The following is a 21,753-nucleotide window of genomic DNA, read 5'->3' as shown; positions in this document are numbered from 1 at the left end:
AGGTCCATGATCTCTGTGCACTGTACTGTGTATAAGGACGTCCTCTGTACAGTAACTTCAATTTAGATGTCTCAGTACAGAGGTGACTAGATCAGAGTTGCTGCAGTAAGGTTCATGATCTCTGTGCACCGTACTGTGTATAAGGACGTCCTCTGTACAGTAACTTCAATTTAGATGTCTCAGTACAGAGGTGACTAGATCAGAGTGGCTGTACTGAGACTCATAGTTTGTGTGCACCGTACTGTGTATAAGGACGTCCTCTGTACAGTAACTTCAGTCTAGTTGTCTCATTACTGAGGTGGCTAGATGGGAGTTGCAGTACGGAGATTCAAAGTTTGTGTGCACCGTACTGTGTATAAGGACGTCCTCTATACGGTAACTTCAATTTAGATGTCTCAGTACAGAGGTGACTAGATCAGAGTTGGAGCATTGAGGTCCATGATCTCTGTGCACTGTACTGTGTATAAGGACGTCCTCTGTACGGTAACTTCAATTTAGATGTCTCAGTACAGAGGTGACAAGATCGGAGTTGCTGTACTAAGATTCATAGTTTGTTTGCACCGTACTGTGTATAAGGACGTCCTCTGTGCAATAACCTCAATCTAGATGTCTCAGTACAGAGGTGACTAGATCAGAGTTGCTGTACTGAGATTCATAGTTTGTATGCACCGTACTGTGTATAAGGATGTCCTCTGTACAGTAACTTCAGTCTAGTTGTCTTAGTAAAGAGGTGACTAGATCAGAGTTGCTGTACTGAGATTCATAGTTTGTGTGCACCGTACTGTGTATAAGGACGTCCTCTGTACAGTAACCTCAATCTAGATGTCTCAGTACAGAGGTGACTAGATCAGAGTTGCTGCAGTAAATTTCATGATTTCTGTGCACTGTACTGTGTATAAGGACGTCCTCTGTGCAGTAACTTCAGTCTAGATGTCTCAGTACAGAGGTAACTAGATCAGAGTTGCTGTACTGAGATTCATAGTTTGTGTGCACCGTACTGTGTATAAGGACGTCCTCTATACAGTAACTTCAGTCTAGATGTCTCAGTACAGAGGTGACTAGATCAGAGTTGCTGTACTGAGATTCATAGTTTGTGTGCACCGTACTGTGTATAAGGACGTCCTCTGTGCAGTAACTTCAGTCTAGATGTCTCAGTACAGAGGTGACTAGATCAGAGTTGCTGTAGTGAGATTCATAGTTTGTGTGCACCGTACTTTGTATAAGGACGTCCTCTGTACAGTAACCTCAATCTAGATGTCTCAGTACAGAGGTGACTAGATCAGAGTTGCAGCACTAAGGTTCATGATCTCTGTACACTGTACTGTGTATAAGGACGTCCTCTGTACAGTAACTTCAGTCTAGATGTCTCAGTACAGAGGTGACTAGATCAGAGTTGCTGTACTAAGGTTCATGATCTCTGTACACTGTACTGTGTATAAGGACGTCCTCTGTATAGTAACTTCAGTCTAGATGTCTCAGTACAGAGGTGACTAGATCAGAGTTGCAGCACTGAGGTCCATGATCTCTGTGCACCGTACTGTGTATAAGGACGTCCTCTGTACAGTAACTTCAATTTAGATGTCTCAGTACAGAGGTGACTAGATCAGAGTGGCTGTACTGAGATTCCAAGTTTGTGTGCACCGTACTGTGTATAAGGACGTCCTCTGTACAGTAACTTCAATTTAGATGTCTCAGTACAGAGGTGACTAGATCAGAGTGGCTGTACTGAGACTCATAGTTTGTGTGCACCGTACTGTGTATAAGGACGTCCTCTGTACAGTAACCTCAATCTAGATGTCTCAGTACAGAGGTGACTAGATGGGAGTTGCTGTACTGAGATTCATAGTTTGTGTGCACCGTACTGTGTATAAGGACGTCCTCTGTACAGTAACTTCAGTCTAGTTGTCTCAGTACAGAGGTAACTAGATTAGAGTTGCTGTACTGAGGTCCATGATTTCTGTGCACTGTACTGTGTATAAGGACGTCCTCTATACAGTAACTTCAGTCTAGTTGTCTCAGTACAGAGGTAACTAGATCAGAGTTGCTGTACTGAGATTCATAGTTTGTGTGCACCGTACTGTGTATAAGGACGTCCTCTGTACAGCAACTTCAGTCAAGTTGTCTCAGTACAGAGGTGGCTAGATCAGAGTTGCTGTACTGAGATTCATAGTTTGTGTGCACTGTACTGTGTATAAGGACGTCCTCTATACAGTAACTTCAGTATAGATGTCTCAGTACAGAGGTGACTAGATCAGAGTTGCTGTAGTGAGATTCATAGTTTGTGTGCACTGTACTGTGTATAAGGACGTCCTCTATACAGTAACTTCAGTATAGATGTCTCAGTACAGAGGTGACTAGATCAGAGTTGCTGTACTGAGATTCATAATTTGTGTGCACTGTACTGTGTATAAGGACGTCCTCTGTACAGTAACCTTAGTCTAGATGTATCAGTACAGAGGTGACTAGATCGGAGTTGCAGCACTGAGGTCCATGATCTCTGTGCACTGTACTGTGTATAAGGACGTCCTCTGTACAGTAACTTCAATTTAGATGTCTCAGTACAGAGGTGACTAGATCAGAGTTGCTGCAGTAAGGTTCATGATCTCTGTGCACCGTACTGTGTATAAGGACGTCCTCTGTACAGTATCTTCAATTTAGATGTCTCAGTACAGAGGTGACTAGATCAGAGTGGCTGTACTGAGACTCATAGTTTGTGTGCACCGTACTGTGTATAAGGACGTCCTCTGTACAGTAACTTCAGTCTAGTTGTCTCAGTACAGAGGTAACTAGATCAGAGTTGCTGTACTGAGGTCCATGATTTCTGTGCACTGTACTGTGTATAAGGACGTCCTCTATACAGTAACTTCCGTCTAGTTGTCTCAGTACAGAGGTAACTAGATCAGAGTTGCTGTACTAAGATTCATAGTTTGTGTGCACCGTACTGTGTATAAGGACGTCCTCTGTACAGTAACTTCAGTCTAGTTGTCTCATTACTGAGGTGGCTAGATGGGAGTTGCAGTACGGAGATTCAAAGTTTGTGTGCACCGTACTGTGTATAAGGACGTCCTCTATACGGTAACTTCAATTTAGATGTCTCAGTACAGAGGTGACTAGATCAGAGTTGGAGCATTGAGGTCCATGATCTCTGTGCACTGTACTGTGTATAAGGACGTCCTCTGTACGGTAACTTCAATTTAGATGTCTCAGTACAGTGGTGACAAGATCGGAGTTGCTGTACTAAGATTCATAGTTTGTTTGCACCGTACTGTGTATAAGGACGTCCTCTGTACAATAACCTCAATCTAGATGTCTCAGTACAGAGGTGACTAGATCAGAGTTGCTGCACTAAGGTCCATGATCTCTCTACAATGTACTGTGTATAAGGACGTCCTCTGTACAGAAACTCCATTCTAGATGTCTCAGTACAGAGGTGACTAGATCAGAGTTGCTGTACTGAGATTCATAGTTTGTATGCACCGTACTGTGTATAAGGATGTCCTCTGTACAGTAACTTCAGTCTAGTTGTCTTAGTAAAGAGGTGACTAGATCAGAGTTGCTGTACTGAGATTCATAGTTTGTGTGCACCGTACTGTGTATAAGGACGTCCTCTGTACAGTAACCTCAATCTAGATGTCTCAGTACAGAGGTGACTAGATCAGAGTTGCTGCAGTAAATTTCATGATTTCTGTGCACTGTACTGTGTATAAGGACGTCCTCTGTGCAGTAACTTCAGTCTAGATGTCTCAGTACAGAGGTAACTAGATCAGAGTTGCTGTACTGAGATTCATAGTTTGTGTGCACCGTACTGTGTATAAGGACGTCCTCTATACAGTAACTTCAGTCTAGATGTCTCAGTACAGAGGTGACTAGATCAGAGTTGCTGTACTGAGATTCATAGTTTGTGTGCACTGTACTGTGTATAAGGACGTCCTCTGTGCAGTAACTTCAGTCTAGATGTCTCAGTACAGAGGTGACTAGATCAGAGTTGCTGTAGTGAGATTCATAGTTTGTGTGCACCGTACTTTGTATAAGGACGTCCTCTGTACAGTAACCTCAATCTAGATGTCTCAGTACAGAGGTGACTAGATCAGAGTTGCTGCAGTAAGGTTCATGATCTCTGTGCACTGTACTGTGTATAAGGACGTCCTCTGTACAGTAACTTCAGTCTAGTTGTCTCAGTACAGAGGTAACTAGATCAGAGTTGCTGTACTGAGATTCATAGTTTGTGTGCACCGTACTGTGTATAAGGACGTCCTCTGTACAGTAACTTCAATTTAGATGTCTCAGTACAGAGGTAACTAGATCAGAATTGCTGCAGTAAGGTTCATGATCTCTGTGCACTGTACTGTGTATAAGGACGTCCTCTGTACAGTAACCTCAATCTAGATGTCTCAGTACAGAGGTGACTAGATCAGAGTTGCAGCACTGAGGTCTATGATCTCTGTGCACTGTACTGTGTATAAGGACGTCCACTGTACGGTAACTTCAATTTAGATGTCTCAGTACAGAGGTGACTAGATCAGAGTTGCTGTACTGAGATTCATAGTTTGTGTGCACTGTACTGTGTATAAGGACTTCCTCTGTATAGTAACTTCAGTCTAGTTGTCTCAGTACAGAGGTAACTAGATCAGAGTTGCTGTACTGAGACTCATAGTTTGTGTGCACCGTACTGTGTATAAGGACGTCCTCTGTACAGTAACCTCAATCTAGATGTCTCAGTACAGAGGTGACTAGATCAGAGTTGCTGCAGTAAGTTTCATGATTTCTGTGCACTGTACTGTGTATAAGGACGTCCTCTGTACAGTAACTTCAATTTAGATGTCTCAGTACAGAGGTGACTAGATCAGAGTTGCTGCACTGAGGTCCATGATTTCTGTGCACTGTACTGTGTATAAGGACGTCCTCTATACAGTAACTTCAGTCTAGTTGTCTCAGTACAGAGGTGGCTAGATCAGAGTTGCTGTACTGAGATTCATAGTTTGTGTGCACTGTACTGTGTATAAGGACGTCCTCTATACAGTAACTTCAGTATAGATGTCTCAGTACAGAGGTGACTAGATCAGAGTTGCTGTACTGAGATTCATAGTTTGTGTGCACTGTACTGTGTATAAGGACGTCCTCTATACAGTAACTTCAGTATAGATGTCTCAGTACAGAGGTGACTAGATCAGAGTTGCTGTACTGAGATTCATAATTTGTGTGCACTGTACTGTGTATAAGGACGTCCTCTGTACAGTAACTTCAGTCAAGTTGTCTCAGTACAGAGGTGACTAGATCAGAGTTGCTGTACTGAGATTCATAGTTTTTGTGCACCGTACTGTGTATAAGGACGTCCTCTGTACAGTAACTTCAGTCAAGTTGTCTCAGTACAGAGGTAACATGATCAGAGTTGCTGTACTGAGATTCATAGTTTGTGTGCACTGTACTGTGTATAAGGACGTCCTCTGTACAGTAACTTCAGTCAAGTTGTCTCAGTACAGAGGTGGCTAGATCAGAGCTGCTGTACTGAGATTCATAGTTTGTGTGCACCGTACTGTGTATAAGGACGTCCTCTGTACAGTAACTTCAGTCAAGTTGTCTCAGTACAGAGGTAACTAGATCAGAGTTGCTGTACTGAGATTCATAGTTTGTGTGCACCGTACTGTGTATAAGGACGTCCTCTATACAGTAACTTCAGTATAGATGTCTCAGTACAGAGGTAACAAGATCAGAGTTGCTGTACTGAGATTCATAGTTTGTGTGCACCTTACTGTGTATAAGGACGTCCTCTGTACAGTAACTTCAGTATAGATGTCTCAGTACAGAGGTAACAAGATCAGAGTTGCTGTACTGAGATTCATAGTTTGTGTGCACCGTACTGTGTATAAGGACGTCCTGTATACAGTAACTTCAGTATAGATGTCTCAGTACAGAGGTGACTAGATCAGAGTTGCTGTAGTGAGATTCATAGTTTGTGTGCACCGTACTGTGTATAAGGACGTCCTCTGTACAGTAACCTTAGTCTAGATGTCTCAGTACAGAGGTGACTGGATCGGAGTTTCAGCACTAAGGTCCATGATCTCTGTGCACTGTACTGTGTATAAGGACGTCCTCTGTACAGTAACTTCAATTTAGATGTCTCAGTACAGAGGTGACTAGATCAGAGTTGCTGTAGTGAGATTCATAGTTTGTGTGCACCGTACTGTGTATAAGGACGTCCTCTGTACAGTAACTTCAGTCTAGTTGTCTCAGTACAGAGGTAACTAGATCAGAGTTGCTGTACTGAGATTCATAGTTTGTGTGCACTGTACTGTGTATAAGGACGTCATCTGTACAGTAACTTCAGTCTAGATGTCTCAGTACAGAGGTGACTAGTTGGGAGTTGCTGTACTGAGATTCATAGTTTGTGTGCACCGTACTGTGTATAAGGACGTCCTCTGTACAGTAACCTCAATCTAGATGTCTCAGTACAGAGGTGACTAGATCAGAGTTGCTGCACTGAGGTCCATGATTTCTGTGCACTGTACTGTGTATAAGGACGTCCTCTATACAGTAACTTCAGTCTAGTTGTCTCAGTACAGAGGTAACTAGATCAGAGTTGCTGCAGTAAGGTTCATGATCTCTGTGCACTGTACTGTGTATAAGGACGTCCTCTGTATGGTAACCTCAATCTAGATGTCTCAGTACAGAGGTGACTAGATGGGAGTTGCTGTAGTGAGATTCATAGTTTGTGTGCACTGTACTGTGTATAAGGACATCCTCTGTACAGTAACTTCAGTCTAGTTGTTTCAGTACAGAGGTAACTAGATCAGAGTTGCTGTACTGAGGTCCATGATTTCTGTGCACTGTACTATGTATAAGGACGTCCTCTATACAGTAACTTCAGTCTAGATGTCTCAGTACAGAGGTGACTAGATCGGAGTTGCAGCACTGAGGTCCATGATCTCTGTGCACTGTACTGTGTATAAGGACGTCCTCTGTACAGTAACTCCATTCTAGATGTCTCAGTACAGAGGTAACTAGATCAGAGTTGCTGTACTGAGATTCCTAGTTTGTGTGCACCGTACTCTGTATAAGGACGTCCTCTGTACGGTAACTTCAATTTAGATGTCTCAGTACAGAGGTGACTAGATCAGAGTTGCTGTAGTGAGACTCATAGTTTGTGTGCACCGTACTGTGTATAAGGACGTCCTCTGTACAGTAACCTCAATCTAGTTGTCTCAGTACAGAGGTAAGTAGATCAGAGTTGCTGTATTGAGATTCATAGTTTGTGTGCACCGTACTGTGTATAAGGACGTCCTCTGTACAGTAACTTCAGTCTAGATGTCTCAGTACAGAGGTGACTAGATCAGAGTTGCTGTACTGAGATTCATAGTTTGTGTGCACCGTACTGTGTATAAGGACGTCCTCTGTACAGTAACTTCAGTCTAGTTGTCTCAGTACAGAGGTAACTAGATCAGAGTTGCTGTACTGATATTCATAGTTTGTGTGCACTGTACTGTGTATAAGGACGTCCTCTGTACAGTAACTTCAGTCTAGTTGTCTCAGTACAGAGGTAACTAGATCAGAGTTGCTGTAGTGAGATTCATAGTTTGTGTGCACCGTACTGTGTATAAGGACGTCCTCTGTACAGTAACTTCAGTCTAGATGTCTCAGTACAGAGGTAACTAGATCAGAGTTGCTGTACTGAGATTCATAGTTTGTGTGCACTGTCCTGTGTATAAGGACGTCCTCTGTACAGTAACCTCAATCTAGATGTCTCAGTACAGAGGTGATTAGATCAGAGTTGCTGTACTGAGATTCATAGTTTGTGTGCACCGTACTGTGTATAAGGACGTCCTCTGTACAGTAACTTCAGTCTAGATGTCTCAGTACAGAGGTAACTAGATCAGAGTTGCTGTACTGAGATTCATAGTTTGTGTGCACTGTCCTGTGTATAAGGACGTCCTCTGTACAGTAACCTCAATCTAGATGTCTCAGTACAGAGGTGATTAGATCAGAGTTGCTGTACTGAGATTCATAGTTTGTGTGCACCGTACTGTGTATAAGGACGTCCTCTGTACAGTAACTTCAGTCTAGTTGTCTCAGTACAGAGGTAACTAGATCAGAGTTGCTGTACTGATATTCATAGTTTGTGTGCACTGTACTGTGTATAAGGACGTCCTCTGTACAGTAACTTCAGTCTAGTTGTCTCAGTACAGAGGTGACTAGATCAGAGTTGCTGTAGTGAGATTCATAGTTTGTGTGCACTGTACTGTGTATAAGGACGTCCTCTGTACAGTAACTTTGTTAAATGGTTATTTATGGAAATTCATTTGGAATGTTAATTAATAATCGATAATCATTTTTCTTAAATTTGAGTTCTATACAAGGATTGCATCAGCCATCGTGTCTAGTTGACATGCGCTATTTGTGTGTGTATTTTTGGTTCACTACCATATGTAGAACAGGTGTCCATACGACTGGCTATAAAAGCCCATGGTACAGAAAGGGGGGGCTCTCTTGCTCTTCCCACCCCACAAGAAGAATCTTCATGCTGAGAAACAGATGACATGTAGGCCTGGACACGTGCTGGACAAAGACATGATTTACCAGCCAGGATCCAAGGAAAGATGGGTGAATCTCAACAATTAAGCTAATTATGGACAATTACTTTATAACTAATTATTATATGTACCTGCTGCAATCTGATTCTTTTTAATGGACAATCCAAGAATAAATAGATACATTTTTTTATAAGAATATCGTGATATTGATACTTTGAGAAGTCCTCAGTAGAAAAAATAATACAGAGAAGAGTATTATTTTACAATGGTGAGCCAGCCAGCCCTGTTTTTTCCTTTTTTTAAATTAAGTAAGTGAATTTCTTCCCGTGAACAAGGGGGGAAGTCCTGACGAGCTGAACAGCTGTTGTTCACGTGTCAGTAAATTCACTAATTTGTCACGAGAAGCAGAAAGGAGCCTACAGACTGAGGACTAACGGGAAGCAGAGGTACTAACAAGGAACAGAATCAGACGAACTGAAGACAGGACGTGCTGATAAAGAAAAGCTAAGGAATCTTAAGGTAAGCAAAATATGGATATAATTTCTTCTTTTGCTAAACAAAGTAATATTAATTTTCAAATTAATGTAGGAAATGACTTAGACGTTTTGTGGCTCAGTTTATACAAAGAATGTGAATTGCAGAATTTACAGTTAACTTCTAAATTGGTAAATAGAGACAAACAGAAATTGAGAAATATTCTACATTTGGTAGATTTTTTTCATAGTCTTGTGTCAGAGATTTTTAAGCAGAAAAATAGTGCAGAAGTGTCAGATGGTGATACTGATTCTGACTGTAATGTGGAAAATGAACAAGAAGTGAGACACGTGTCTGTAACTGAAGGTGACCTTGGGTCTGACCAAGAGACGGACATACAGAAACCTGACATGGGAGGAGACATGACTGACATACGAGAAACCGACATACTAGGTGATGTGGGAGGAGACGTGAGTGACGTAGGAGGAGCGGACGTACAAGAGCCACTAAAAATATCAGAGAATTCAGGAATTACCCAGGCTCAACTGCAAATTAAAATGAGGAAAAATTTGCTGAAATTATACAAAATCATGCCAAAATATGATGTCAAAATCCATGCCTGTAGAAATTCAGAGACATTTGAGAGCTTTTCTGATAAGTTTGATCTAACCAATGAGGAGAGGAATCAATTATTTAAAATATGGATTCCTGTGACATTGTCCAGATGTTACTCTCCTAATGGATGGGAAAAATGATTCGGACAGGTTAAGATATTTGATTTATTGTGTCACAAAGGATTTTCCCAACATAGAAGATTTGCAGAAACTAAGGATTGGTAGGAAGGAATGTACATATACATTCATGTCCATATTTGAACGGTTGTACAAAGCTCTCATCAAAAATGGAAAAGTACAACAAATGGTAACAACTTTTGTACAAAAATTCAAATTCCTAGATCCAGTATCTAGAGTTATAGCGTCACAAAAAGAATCCCTATTCAAATGTGCGCAGTTGCTGGATTCTGTTAGAAAACATGAGAATCGTGCAAAGAAAAGAAATCAAGTTAAATTTATAAAACCAGGAAAGGTAAAATCTTACCAAAAGCCAATATCAACCTCTTCTAGACTGAGTCATCCCCATAGTGAACTCTATCAAATACGCAGGAGATTTCATATCTGTTATAAGCCATATCAGCCAGGGCAAAGGTCCATCTCTTCACAGAAAGAGTTAAAAATCCAAAGCTGTGATTTCTCCCTGGAAAGGAAAATGGCCGAAATAGATGGACAGAGACAGGTGAGACGACCAGGTGAGAGTGACGTCAGGGAATGTGGACAGAAGGACAGGCAGTTCTCTGAGGTTTTGAAGGATAGAAAAATGTCTTTCCTAAATAGGACGTTCCTGGAGATATTTGAGAGAGACAGAAGATTTGGTTTAGGGAGTGGCTAAGGAAAAACTGTAATTATAATGTAGCATAGAAGTGTTACAATGTCTCAATATTTATTTATAATCTTATACAGTAAAATTGTAGTTACATAGTTTCTAATAGTTCATATATATATATGACGCGCCCCTGGGCCTGCTGTGTCGCGCAGCGTCTCGCGCACGGGGGCTTACCCGGAACCGGATCAGATGAGGGTTGTAGTCTCCGAGTGGCGGGGACCCGATCCGTGCCCAGGGAGTCAACTCAGTGTGTGGTAGTCTTGATAGATGTTATTTGAGTGTCGACTACGCCACCCGTTGATTTGCAGCTATGGAGCTGCCGCTGCAGGGCAGACCGCTGAGGCCGGTGTAGAATTGTGCAGCGTGATAGTATAACTCAGAGACGGTGCGGTGTAATTCAGGGTCTTTACTGGTAACAACGATAGACCCTCCCGGAGTACTTGCTAGCGAACGGGGCCTGGTCAGTCCTTGAGCAGATGGGATCTCCCCTGGCCAGGCGGAGTTGTAGGCCTCCCAAACTGACTGTACTCTTCTGGCTACCTTGCTAGAAGCGGATATAAGTAGCCCACGTCCCTGAGTGTACCGTGTGGTGCTCACCCGTATGGCCGGTGACTCGGGGCCTTCTAATGGCTTCCGCTCCACGATGGCGGCGCTGGTCCCACGCGTGTGACCGTGCCTTCGGGTTTCTGGGCCTGAGGACCTGAAATCCCCTGCCGGTCGGCTTCTGCTGCTGGGTAAGAGTTAGTCCCCACAGCCTCAGACGCCGGGTCCGGTAAGAAAGCTTCTCAGTCAGGGCGAGCTCTGCAGCTGCCAGCCCTTGACTTGTAGTAGTATTGCTCCCACTGAGCTTCTGCTGTTTCTTCCTGTGACTGTTTCTTGTCTCTACTCTCCTTGACTGACTAACTCTGCTTCAGCCCCGGGTTTATATAGGGGAAGGTCTTCCCCTCCCAAGACTGGGCAGGAGGTGTGGCATGCACAGGATCCCTGACCAAAGGACCTCCCACCTGCTCTCAGACATAACATTACATTACTGTGGGAAACCAGACCCCTGGGGTGCCACATTCCCCCCTAGTGAAATTTAGTACTCAGGGACTAAACATATTTTAGAAAAACATAACAAGATATAACAACAATAATAGTACAATAAGAAGAAACACATAAAGGTGGTCACGGCATGTCCGTAACCGGGTGTAGTATTTGAAGAAAAGCAAGGTGTCCATTTCACCAAAACAGGGAGACGTAACCAGGTAGGGGTTTGTCCTGCCCCGAGTCCTTAACAGTCTTTAGTCCGTCCTGGGTTATGCTCCAACTATGTACAAAGGATTCCCGGTAAATCCACCAAGGACTCCTACAAATAACTAGAAACACAAAATTATACACAAGCAACAATACACAGGTAAACATAAATAAAACAATTTATACACTTCAAATCCTCCAACGTGCGGGTAACTGGCCTCTAGTGGCCCTAGTGGACCTACGGAGCTGACTGTCTAGCCCTGAACTACAGGGTGTAGGAGCTGTCAAGGGTAAACTGGGCAGCTGTCTACCGGCTCTTTGGCTCACTAGGGATATGGCAGGCTCACTGCAAGCAGAGGGTTGATCCTCCTGGTCTGCGGGTGTGGGGTCTTCTGCCTCCTGGACCGGCTGTTCTTCCAGCTCTACCTGTTGCTCCGTAGGTGCTTGGGATGCTGGTTGGAGGAAGGTGAGTACGGGTACCACAACTGCACCATTGACTTGAGTCCAAGACCGAGGGAAGTCCCCGAGCACAGTACTAACCATATCTTCCCTTTCCTCTACGGGTCGATGGTCTTCTTGTTCCTCTTCAGGGTTCCTCAGTTGTTCGGGACACTTCTTCAGGTGGTCCCGGGATACAATGGCTGTAGTTTCCCCTCCGTCTTTACTGATGGTACAAACCTTCGACTTCTCGTGGCTTGAGGGCAGTACGGTGTACGGGTCCTTCTCCCACTGGTCGTCCAACTTGTGGAGCCGTCTCTTCCTCTTCAAGACCTGCTCTCCGGGTACCAGGGGAACAGCGGGAGCATACTGGTTGTAAGTTTTCTCTTGTCTTTCCCTAGCCTGACAGAGACTTCGCTCCACGCTCTCCTGTACTCTCCGGTACTGCTGCTGCCTCTCTGTGTCCCAGTCTGCTTCTGGTGAAGTGTCCTCGGGTGTCAGGACTCCCATTTCCAGGTCAACAGGTAACTTACCAGGTCTTGCCCTCATTAGGTAAGCCGGGGTACAGTTGGTGGAACCTACCGGGATGTGGTTGTATAGGTCCACCAGATCGGGCAGCTTCTCAGGCCACAGACTGCGTTCTTCCAGGGGCAACGTTTTCAGAAGATCCATTACCACCTGGTTCATTTTCTCACAAAGTCCATTAGTTTGCGGATGATAGGGTGTCGTCCTTATCTTCCGGCAGCCATACAGAGTGCAGAATTCTTGGAAGACCTCCGCTTCAAAGGCAGGTCCCTGGTCTGTCAACACTTGGTCCGGGTACCCGTGTGGACGGCAGAAATGCTGCTGGAAGGCTCTCGCTGCTGTTCGAGCTGTTAAGTCCTTGACGGGGACGACAACCAAGAACCGGGAGTAGTGATCCACGATGGTTAGTGCGTAGACGTAGCCACTTCTGCTTGGGGTCAGTTTTACATGATCCAAGGCTACCAGTTCCAACGGCTGCCGGGTGACGATGGACTGCAGGGGAGTCTTCTGGCTGGCACGATCCTTCCTTCTTAGGTTGCACGGGCCACAGTCTCTGCACCACTTCTCAATGGTTCCCCTCATGCCTACCCAGTGGAATCGCTCGCGCAGCAGGAACTCCAGCTTCTTCCACCCGAAGTGTCCAGCTCCGTCGTGGTATGCCTCCATCACCATGGCTGCATCTCTTCGTGGCACCACTACTTGCCAGAGTAGTTCATGCGTCCGGGAGTTAACCATTCTGCGGCACAACTTCCCCTTGTAAAGGAACAGTCGACTCCTCTCTGCCCATAGTTGTTTGGCTTCCTCCGGAGCGTCTGGTTCAAGGCAAGCCTCCGGGCGAGTCAGCATCTCCTTCACCAGTCGGACGGCAGGGTCGCTGTCTTGCGTTTCCGCCCAGTTGTAGTGAGGTAAGGGGTTCAACGTAGCAGCCTGCTTACTCCTTACCCGGTGGGAGTACTGGATAGTCCCATGATGGTGGAACGCAGGGAGTTCAACTTCTTCCAGTCCCTCCGGATCTTCTCCTTCGTCCGGCAGGTTGGGCATCCTGGACAGGGCGTCCGCGTTGGTATTGGAGCGTCCGGCCCGGTATTTGATTGTGAACTCGTAGTTGGACAGACGGGCCATCCACCTCTGCTCCAGGGCACCGAGTCTTGCCGTGTCCAGGTGTGTCAACGGGTTGTTATCCGTGTACACGGTGAACCGGGAAGAAGCGAGGTAATGCTTAAAGCGCTCGGTGACTGCCCATACTACGGCCAGGAACTCTAGCTTAAATGAGCTGTAATTCTCGGGATTCCTTTCGGTGGGTCGCAGCTTTCGGCTGGCGTAGGCGATTACTCGTTCCTTCCCCTGCTGGATCTGGGACAGTACGGCTCCTAGCCCGATGTTACTGGCGTCGGTGTAGAGGATAAAGGGCTGGCTATAATCCGGGTACGCCAGGATTTCGTCCCCCGTGAGGGCCATCTTCAGCTGGCGGAAGGACTCTTCTTCCAGCTCCTCCCATTTGAAGGGCGGCTTCTGGTTCTTGGCCTTCCGGGACTGGCCTATCAGGAGGTCCTGCATAGGTGCTGCCTTTTTGGTGAAACCGGGAATAAACCTTCGGTAGTAGCCTACCAACCCGAGGAACTGCCGCACTTCTTTTACGCTGGAGGGGCTTGGCCATTCCTTAATTGCGGTGATCTTATCAGGGTCGGGAGCCACTCCGTCAGCGCTCACCACGTGTCCCAGGTACTGCACCTTTGGTTTCAGGAGGTGACACTTGGAGGGTTTCACCTTTAGGCCGTAACTCGCCAGAGCTTCGAACACTTCCGCCAGGTGTTTCAGGTGGTCCTCATACGTCTTGGAATATACGATGACATCGTCCAGGTACAACAGGACCGTCTCGAAGTTTCTGTGGCCCAGACAACACTCCATTAGTCGTTGGAAGGTTCCTGGTGCGTTGCAGAGTCCGAACGGCATGCAGGTGAACTCGCTAAGTCCCATCGGGGTGGTGAATGCGGTCTTCTCCCGGTCCGCCTCTGCTACAGGAACCTGCCAGTACCCGCTAGTGAGATCCAAGGTAGAGAAGAAGTTAGCAGATCTTAAAGCAGCCAATGACTCCTCTATCCTTGGTAAGGGGTACGCATCCTTGTGTGTGATACGGTTGATTTTCCGGTAATCTACACACATCCTCATGGTGTTGTCTTTTTTTCTGACTAAGACTAGTGGAGCTGCCCAGGGGCTACAGCTATCCCTGATCACCCCAGCCTCCTTCATGTCTCTAAGCATCCCCTTGGCGTGTTGGTAGTGTGCAGGGGGTACGGGTCGATACCTCTCTTTTATGGGAGGATGGTCTCCCGTGGGGATGTGGTGTTCTACCCCCTTGACTCGCCCGAAGTCTAACGGGTGTTTACTAAACACTCTCTCGTACTCTTGAACCACCCGATAGACTCCCTGTTTCTGATGTGAGGGAGTGGAGTCAGTACCCAAATGTAGTTGCTGACACCAGTCCTCCTTTGTTTTCTTAGAGCCGTTACCTTCCTCCGGGTGAGATGGAGGCAAGGGTTCCACAGATTGTATAGCATTTTGGTTAATGGTATATAATTTGGCTAGCGTGGCATACCGGGGCAGGTACACTTCCCTCTTCCCGATATTGATTATGCGAACGGGCACCCTCCCATGGCGTACATTAACCACCCCCCGTGCTGTCAAGATGGTGGGCCTACTGTCTGAGTAAACTGGTTCTACCATTGCCTGGTAATCTCTACCTCTCAGACCAATAGCTGCCCGGCACCAAATCATCATTTCACTTTTTGGGGGCATGACAATAGGAAAAGGGTCACACATTCTTACGCTACCAATCTCACCGCCGGAGAGTTCCACCTGTTGCCGTCGCATCAGTGCCCGGATCTCTTTCTGGAGCACCTGCTGCTCGCCGGAGCTGGCGTTCTTGGCAACCTGCTGTAAAAGGAAAATCACCTCTGCAAGACAATTTTCAATTACATTAGTTCCTAGAGTTATTTTTGGGTGACTCTCATGTTTGTCAATATCTACAATGATCAGTCCCTGTGCTGCCAGTTCGACTCTACCGATTTTGATGGTCACCTCTTTAAATCCGATCTGTGGCACGGGCTGGCCATTGCTGGCGATGATACTCAAGTCGTCGTCAAGGTAGCGGGTAATATCCGAGTCATTCCAGTACTGCTTAAAGAGCACGTACGGGATGGTGGTGACCTGTGACCCGGTGTCCAGTAGGGCACTCATAGGGATGCCATCCAGTACCACAGGCAAGACTGGACGTCCTCCCACATATCTGTCGCACCAGTTCGATGGGCCTGGTGATCTTTTTCCTGGGGGTTGGCCCTCTACCCCAGGTTGTGCCCGTTTAAAGAACAGTACCTTGCCATATGTCCGGGTTGATTGCAGCGGCGGCAGATGGGTCGTCCGTCTTCGCTGTATCGGTCACTGGGTCTTCCTCTGGCCGGTGGGGTCCTCCTTGGTCGACGCCACGGGATGTCCTCCGGTCCGGATGCCAGCTGGATCTTCCCTGGGGTGGAAACCTGTAAAGACTGCACAGTTCGGGTTAGCGCAGCAACGCTCTTAGCTAGCTCTTGGACCTGATGGTGTAGGTCTGGAGCCGGGTCATTGTCCAAAGCCTGCGCATCAGCTCCCACAGGCCCTGCCGACAAGGGCGCCGCCTCCTGGTGGTAAGTGATAGCTGGGCGCCTGTGGGTCACAACGCCACCCGGTGCCGGTTCTCGGAGCACCCGGATGGCTCTGTCCTTGAACTGTGCAAAGCCCAGATGGGGATCCTGTAAGGCCATCGCCCGCAACTGGGTTCGGTGGGCATTACAATATAGTCCCTCTATAAATTGTTCGGTCAACAGCCTGTCCTCGTTTCCCACTCCATCAGGGTCGGTCTGCTTAATGGCCCTCAGGGCCTCTTGTAGGTTTAGTGCATAGTCCCTTATACTCTCATGCGCTCGCTGCTTGCACCCGTAGAATCTAAGCTTAATCTCGGCTGAGGTGCGGGTATCAAAGGTATCCTTCAGACGGGTTAGTATCCCTGCGACAGTCTTCCTCCCAGGTGGCCAGGATTTTACTTCCCTTTTGGCTGCCCCGGTTAGTTGGGCCACCAGGATGCTCACTTTTTGCTCTTCTGTGAGGGGGTACACCTGGAAGAGGCTATCCAGCTTTTCTCTAAAGTCATGCAGGGTATGTGACTCCCCTGAGTACTGGGGTAGCCAAGCTGCTCCCGGGATATAGGGCATGGTGAAGGGCATAACTGCAGCAGCGGTGGCGCTGGCGGGGGTTGAGGCAATGAAGCTCTCCTCCGCATCCGACATCTTCCTCCCCCCTAGTGGACCGTGGCCTACCTTGCGATGATCCTGTTCCGTAGGCCGCGGCTCCGCAGTAGATCGTCAGGGTTGAGGACCTTCCGTCGCGCTCCGGTGACGTCGGCGTCTGCTGGGCTCCTTCCAGGACCTTACGCAACGTCCGGACGTGAGGCGGGGCTTCAGTTCTCGCGCGCTTTCGGAGTCCACGCCCCTCTTCTTCCCGCGCAGCGTCCTCAAGATGGCGTCCAACGGCGGGAAAACTCCACGGATGGCGGGAAGAAGGCTGAAGATGGCGCCGGATGGCGGGAATCTTCACAGATGGCGGGAAGAAGGCTGAAAATGGCGCCGGATGGCGGGAATCTTCACCGATGGCGGGAAAACTTCACGGATGGTAAGTTTTAAAAGTCTCTTTTTCAGGCACGCAGTACCCGGTGGTTGCGGGCACGAAATCCTGCCGACTACGCCAAAGTTGACGTGCCCCTGGGCCTGCTGTGTCGCACAGCGTCTCGCGCACGGGGGCTTACCCGGAACCGGATCAGATGAGGGTTGTAGTCTCCGAGTGGCGGGGACCCGATCCGTGCCCAGGGAGTCAACTCAGTGTGTGGCAGTCTTGATAGATGTTATTTGAGTGTCGACTACGCCACCCGTTGATTTGCAGCTATGGAGCTGCCGCTGCAGGGCAGACCACTGAGGCCGGTGTAGAATTGTGCAGCGTGATAGTATAACCCCCAACGGGAGGGGTATGGCCTCAGGGCAGCCGACGTGGAAGATGAGGGTAGCAGGAACCACTCAGAGACGGTGCGGTGTAATTCAGGGTCTTTACTGGTAACAACGATAGACCCTCCCGGAGTACTTGCTAGCGAACGGGGCCTGGTCAGTCCTTGAGCAGATGGGATCTCCCCTGGCCAGGCGGAGTTGTAGGCCTCCCAAACTGACTGTACTCTTCTCGCTACCTTGCTAGAAGCGGATATAAGTAGCCCACGTCCCTGAGTGTACCGTGTGGTGCTCACCCGTATGGCCGGTGACTCGGGGCCTTCTAATGGCTTCCGCTCCACGATGGCGGCGCTGGTCCCACGCGTGTGACCGTGCCTTCGGGTTTCTGGGCCTGAGGACCTGAAATCCCCTGCCGGTCGGCTTCTGCTGCTGGGTAAGAGTTAGTCCCCACAGCCTCAGACGCCGGGTCCGGTAAGAAAGCTTCTCAGTCAGGGCGAGCTCTGCAGCTGCCAGCCCTTGACTTGTAGTAGTATTGCTCCCACTGAGCTTCTGCTGTTTCTTCCTGTGACTGTTTCTTGTCTCTACTCTCCTTGACTGACTAACCCTGCTTCAGCCCCGGGTTTATATAGAGGAAGGTCTTCCCCTCCCAAGACTGGGCAGGAGGTGTGGCACAGGATCCCTGACCAAAGGACCTCCCACCTGCTCTCAGACATAACATTACATTACTGTGGGAAACCAGACCCCTGGGGTGCCACATATATATATATATATATATATATATATATATATATATATATATATATATATATATATATATATATATATATATATATATATATATATATATATATATATATATATACATACATACACTTGTCTAAGTAGAGATTGTGTATAATTGTATTTATATATATATTTATAAAAAATATATATATATTAATTAATAAATTAGAACTTCATATATAAATTTAAGTAGCAATATTTTGAATTACATTAGAACCAACCAATATATGTATAAGATATTTAAATAATTCTGTTTCTGTATGAATTTGATATTTAATTTTATTTTCTTATATTTCCTTAGAGGTTTCATTCCAAAGCAGGATTTGCTCAAACAACTCTAAAATGGATTTATTTCTTTATTCACACAGGAAGTTGAAAAATTGCATGATTTTATGTGTATAACATTTTAAAATAATAACAATATAACTAGTTGGATTATTATTAGTGTTGAGCCACCCCCGTAGTGTTCGAGTTCGGTTCGGTTCGTCGAACACCCGTGTGTTCGTCGAACTGTTCGTCGAACTGTTCGTCGAACACCGTTAAAACCAATGGCAGGCAAACAAAAACACATAGAAACACATAGAAAACACCTTCAAAGGTGTCCAAAAGCTGACAAACTGCTCAGAAGACACAACTAACACATGGAAAAGTGACAAGTACATATAGTCATGCGAAAAGAAAAGAGGTGGAGGAGTAAAAGGAGGGGGAGACACAGATATAGGCATGTCATGCCCTTCTAAAATCCAAAAAGTGAGAAGCCGACACGTTCAGTCCGCTCCTGCCCGTGCCACCTCCGTGTCGCCGGGTTTGTGCCAGAGCCGCGGTGAACCCTGACGGCCAGCCCCCCTCTCCCAATACTGGTGCCTGTCCGCTGGTGGGTCGAGCGAGCCCCCCTGTGGTGGAGGCAGCTCTAAGCTTTTTAATTTAAATTGTCTCTCTAATTTGAATGAATACACTTTAAATCCATTTACAAGGATCTATTGGAGGGCAAGTCTCATGCCAGCAGCCGCGTAATTCCAGCTCCAGTAGCGTCCACTAAAGCTGCTGCAGTTAAAAAGCTTTTATAAGGATCGAGCTCGGCTGTCCACCGCAAGGCATCCTACTGCCAGTCCCAGCCCCTATGCCTTGGGGTGCCTCCTGATGCTCTTCACTGAGTATCCCGTGGTCCCGAAGCATTTCCTTTGAAAAAATTAAGTGTCCAAACTACAGGTGGTGTAGCTTGCTTAACAGCCGGGATAATCCGCTGACTAGCAGACACTGCTACTAGGCACAAAGTATTTCCTGGGCGAGATGCAGTTAAAAATTTGTAATTAGATACTCTCGTTGGATGCTGAGAAAGCATTCCATAGAGTCTCCTGGCACGCCATATATGATTCTCTTAAAAAGCTTGGGGTAGGGGTCTAGGGGACCCTTTTATAGCCAAAATCACGGCCCTGTATCGCAATACGTCACCTAGGCTGAAGATAAATGGAACTGTAGCACCCTGAGGGCTCGGTTGCTACAGAGGTATTGCACCTCACCCAGAGGTGTTGTAGCACCCTGAGGACTCGGCTGCTACAGGGGTATTACACCTCAAGCCAGAGGTGTGGTATTCCACTCCCGGGTAAGGATGGAGTGTGGAACTGAGCTCAGTAGGCTGCATGCACTACATACATCCCATTTCCGGGGGACAGATCGACGGTACTCCCACAAGTTTATGTGCAGGTACGATAGTGTCTGTCCCTGGCTGGAGTGGGAGGGGGGTGGAACATCCCAGTAGTGTAGGGGCAGATAGGGGGAGCAGTCTGGGTAAAGCTAGGAGCTCATTGGGTGCTGGTCACCTGAGCTCACACATAGAGGGAGTATATAAGGTGGGAACCATCTTAGATCAGGGTCAGACAGGCAGACAGCTACTAGTCAGTCTGTTGTAGAGGGTCAAGCAGTCCTGAAAGAAGAGAGAGAGGAGTTAGAAGGACCCAGAGGGGAAGAAGAGGGAACCCCAAGAGCCCAAATACAAGCAACAGGGTGAAGGGTTGGCACAAGGGTACCGGATCCCAAGCTGGTGGAGGGCACTAATCCTCAGCCAGAGACCGGAGGTTGTGGGCAGGATCTGCCACGACCCCCCACTAAATCCACCAGGAAGGCAGACCAAGTATAGGGTCAGGGAACCCAGAGGAGGTGTACCCACCAAGAGACCCGAGGGAGCCGGACATAGGTGGATCCCTGGTGGGGAAGGCCAGAGAAAAGGAACGTCAGAAAGGGAGCTCAGGATCACGCTCCAGAATTACCTGGGGGTTGGCCGAGTCCAGGACCTGGTGGACGCAGCACGGCTCGGGCGGTCACTCAAGGCCGGAGTGACCAGAACAACAGCAGTAAGTAAACACCCTGAACTGCACAGCCCGACTCTGAGTCTTAATACCATCCTCACTGCACCACCACAACCACCACCCTCTACAACTGACCCCCTGAGGCTATACCCCTCCCGTTGGGGGTTATACCACCAGAAGCTGCACACACACCACCAGCCTCAGCGGACCCTGCTGCAGCGGCGGCCGTATTAACCGCAAATCAACGGGTGGCGTAGTCGACACGAAAGAACATCCAGCAACATCTGTAGGACTGCCACACACTGAGCTTGACACCCTGGGCACGGACCGGGTCACCGCCACTCGGAGACTACGACCCCCATCTGATCCGGCTCCGGGTATCCCCCAAACAACACTGGCCCAGGGGGCGCGTCAGTGTGATATCTCACTCTCAGGTAAGGATGTAGTGTGGATCAGGACCCGACACCTGCATGCATTACACCACATTGCCGTGGGGCAGGGCGACCAATATGCCCCTGAGATGGGCACGACAGTCCCTGTCCCTGGCTGGAGTGGGGGGAGGGAACACTGAGGAAGGGGAACCCTGTAGTGCAGGAGCAGGGAGGAAGCAGTTCCTGGGTGCATTGAGAAGGGAGTATAAAAGGTGGGCACCATCTTAATTCAGTGCAGAGAAGTCTGAGCAGAAGTGGCAGGGAGCAGGGGCTCTGCATGAGCTCTGCTCCGGAGGCGGGCCTAGTAACAGAGGCCCAGGCCTGGAAGAGGGAGAAGGAAGGAAGAGGAGCGGAGAAGGCTCCAGGAACGAGGAACGAAGGGATCCCAAGGGTGCGGACGGGCGAGTCGCCACCGCACGCCCGAATCCACCTGCGTGGAGGGGTCAGGCCAAAGGGGGAGACCGGTCCCCGAAACTAGTGGAGGCAGGAAACGACCCTCAGCTAGAAACAGGAGGCTGTGACATTTTATGTGGCGCAGCCCCTCGCTACACCCGCTAGGAAGGCACCAAAT

The 21,753-nt window shown here is 47.6% G+C and overlaps 1 long non-coding RNA gene across 1 annotated transcript in view; it reads left to right on the top strand.

Annotated features, from left to right (window-relative positions):
- Nucleotides 1-8,273: 8,273 nt before the first annotated feature.
- Nucleotides 8,274-21,753, top strand: part of LOC141212757 (uncharacterized) — a 214,661-nt gene continuing 201,181 nt past the window's right edge. The window contains exon 1 of the long non-coding RNA XR_012282407.1: nucleotides 8,274-9,044. This is a non-coding gene — a long non-coding RNA (uncharacterized lncRNA). The remainder of the gene's footprint in view (nucleotides 9,045-21,753) is intronic.

This window comes from Phyllobates terribilis, unplaced genomic scaffold (genome assembly GCF_046119375.1).
Source record: "Phyllobates terribilis strain yellow unplaced genomic scaffold, ASM4611937v1 Scaffold_184__1_contigs__length_3730660, whole genome shotgun sequence".
In the NCBI taxonomy this organism is placed as follows: Eukaryota; Metazoa; Chordata; class Amphibia; order Anura; family Dendrobatidae; genus Phyllobates; species Phyllobates terribilis.
This window is presented reverse-complemented; position numbering and strand designations above follow the sequence as displayed.